The sequence below is a fragment of the Thalia democratica genome, chromosome 4, assembly GCF_965202585.1.
Source record: "Thalia democratica chromosome 4, ktThaDemo2.hap1.1, whole genome shotgun sequence".
NCBI lineage: Eukaryota > Metazoa > Chordata > Thaliacea > Salpida > Salpidae > Thalia > Thalia democratica.
Window position 1 is genome coordinate 5,085,042 of NC_139168.1, and position 2,975 is coordinate 5,088,016.

Sequence of the window (2,975 nt, forward strand, 5' to 3'; positions counted from 1 at the left end):
ATTTTAGAATTTAATTATTTTCTTTGTTATTAGTCTAACAATGTTATACTTTTAAAAGCTAAATTGTTTTATTTTAAAGTTTTAAACTTAAGCTCGAACAAAAGGTTTACATATTTCTTTAAATCTAAACCAGCAGCTTTTGCTTGCAAAATAGCATAATTGAGGGTCAAAACAGTTGCTGTTGTAGCAGGAAGCATACAAGAGCACAATCTCTTAATTCGCATACGTTTGATAAGCTTTAAGAGGAGTACAATGTTTTTTGAAACTTTAATTATATAATTTAATCATTGTTTTAACATACAAACCTTTTCGTTATTAGTGAAAATTACTCTTTTCAAACAAGTTTGAGCAAACCTGGTTTTGTTGGTTAGAATTAGTATTTGTTTTAAGTCTTTATTTCTCTAACATTTTTAAAACTGATCAAGTGTATAACTGAAACTGTAGACCCGATTAAATTGTGAGGTTATCTAAATTTAGCTTTTTGTCTCCTACAAACTTTAAAAAACTTATGCTTAGGATTCTCATCTAGCCTATTTTAAATACATATGCTTGTTTCATTTATATATAAAAAAAATTTTCGCAAAAAGATTTCGGAAGCTTTTTTACGAGTTTATTCTTAAGTATTTTAAACTATTTAATTTAGTACAGTTTGAAGCCCAAATAGCAATTTGGATTATGCCATTTGACTTTGAAAATTTTCTAACCCACTTCTTAAACAAAATTATTTTAGTTTAAATGTTGGAAAAGTTGTAGCTTAAAAAAATTAAAATAGAAACTAGATAAGCAAAACAACGAAAGTTTAAAAGCTACACATTCAAAGAAGTTTTAAATAAAATGGTTTTAAATTAAATAAAAACGTTTTACGCTTCAAACGCTGTGTCATTTTTCGGTCATAAAATAATCTCAAGCTGAAGTTTCCGACAAAAACTTCATTATTTACAAGTTATTGAACTATGTTAATAATTAACGCATCTCAGTTGAGCTGACAACAAATTTTCTATTTTATTTTAAACAGTCACAATTGATGGCCGTGTCTTGTGCTTAAAAATTTATTACACGTTATAACAATAAAAGTTAAACCCAAGTGGAAAAGAAACACAAACATTAATATCAAACATATTTTATTTATCAATAAAAAAAATAATAAATTTTCAAGGTTGCGCTTTTCCTCCCCACGTCGCGCTTGGACCGTTGATGGGGAATTTTTTGAACCTCGCAGAAGTCCGGTACTTTTTGATGGCGGGAAGATCAAAGAAACTCTCGCGGTACTTTTTGCACTTGGGGAGGTTGTCGAAGCAGCCCGGGAAGAGGGTCTCGTAGATGTCCATGGCCTCCGCAATGCCGAAATCGACGTAGGACAGTTTGGACGCCGCCCACTCTCTATTGGCTAACACCTGCTCCATGGCGCGGAACTTGTTGGGGATTTCCCGTTCAAAGTCGCCCTTGAGTTTTTCGAAGTCGGGGTTGTAGCAGAGGCGGCCCCACTGGACCCTCAGATCAACGAGGAATCCCTCCGCTGTTTCAGCCCACCTCAGTTGCTCCTCCCCTTCCGGATACAGTTTCCTGTCGTACTTGCGAGCTATGAACTTCATTATGGCCAGGCTGTAATTTAAAAAAAAACATAAAAATGTGGTTTTATTTTTTTTTTAAATACAGTAACTTCTCGCTTATTTACGCACATTGTGTTTTTACTTTTATTTTACAAAATAATGTACTTTTTAGTTATCTAAGAACTATTAATGAAATCTCATAAAAACAAAATACGAGTATTTGCTTTTAGTTCAGTAACTTGCAACTTTTTTATTTAATTGTTATTGTTTTATTAGTTTTTGTTTTTTAAGTACTTTAATTTAAATTATTAGATTAATACTTTAAAGGAACAACTGTAACAAGCTTCAAGTTTTTATCTAGTTTAAAATTTCAAAGCTTAAAAAAATTAGTAATTATTTTGCATTAAAAAACTAAAGTTTTTAATATGTTTTAACCATATCTTAAAAATTGTTTAAAATTATTTAAAAATAAAATATAATCATTTAGGTCTGAATATTAAGTTTTTTTTTTTCAATATTTTTCAAGAGAGATTTTTTCAAAAACTTAGAATAGATAAAATTTCAACTGTCAATTTTAATAGCTGTGTACTTATTTACTAGCTAGTGTTACTTATTTTAGATAAAAAGTTACTTAAATCAGTTTTTACAAACAAACTACCTCTGCGACATTTTTACGTCGCCGTCAGTGTAAAGGGGCAAATTTGGAAAGTCCACCCCAAGGTTGTACTTTTCCGCGAACCACTTTTCCCGGTCGGTGACGTAATCCATGACGTAATCGACTCCCAGGTACTCCAGCATCAACCTCTGGGATTCCATGAGACCCCTCAGGTCCCAGTACTTCAGTGTCACAGGCATTTTATTTAGTTAAAGTTTGCTGTAGTTTACAAAGCTTAAGTAAACAGGTCAATTGAATATTGAACAAGTTGATAGTTTTATACATTTATTTCATATTTAATTCATAAAATTGTTATCCTACCATCATATGAATTAAATAAATATGATAAAATTATAATTAATAGTTAATCAGCTATATTTTAAATATGATATTTTGTTCAATATTTTTGAGTTTTACTTTTAATTAATAAATAAAAATGAAATAAAAACAAACTCAACTCAGTGAACGTTATTTCAGGAATAAACTTAAAAAATATTCTCGAATACTCAAAAGTTTTCGTTATATTATTTATAATAAACCTTCAACACCTCTGAACTAAAATTATTTCAATGGTTTAAAGATGTTTTAAACAGTATTTGCAATTAACTTATTTAAATCTAATGAAAAACTGAAAAACTAACTGTAGAATAGAGACAGCTATTTTACAATAAAATAAACTAAAACTTTAACATATAAAATAAATTTATAAGCAGCGTCCTACGTTATGACTTGCAAAATTAAATTGTTGATATTTTGTGATTTTTCAGTTA

At 29.5% G+C, this 2,975-nt stretch overlaps 1 pseudogene across 1 annotated transcript; it reads right to left on the minus strand.

The window, feature by feature from the left end:
* Window positions 1-1,151: 1,151 nt before the first annotated feature.
* LOC145835215 (glutathione S-transferase class-mu 26 kDa isozyme 51 pseudogene) lies at window positions 1,152-2,412 on the minus strand (annotated as a pseudogene). Its single transcript, XR_014369844.1, has 2 exons — window positions 2,209-2,412; window positions 1,152-1,602 (listed from the first exon to the last, which is right to left on the minus strand). The product of XR_014369844.1 is annotated as a glutathione S-transferase class-mu 26 kDa isozyme 51 pseudogene (transcript).
* Window positions 2,413-2,975: the final 563 nt, after the last annotated feature.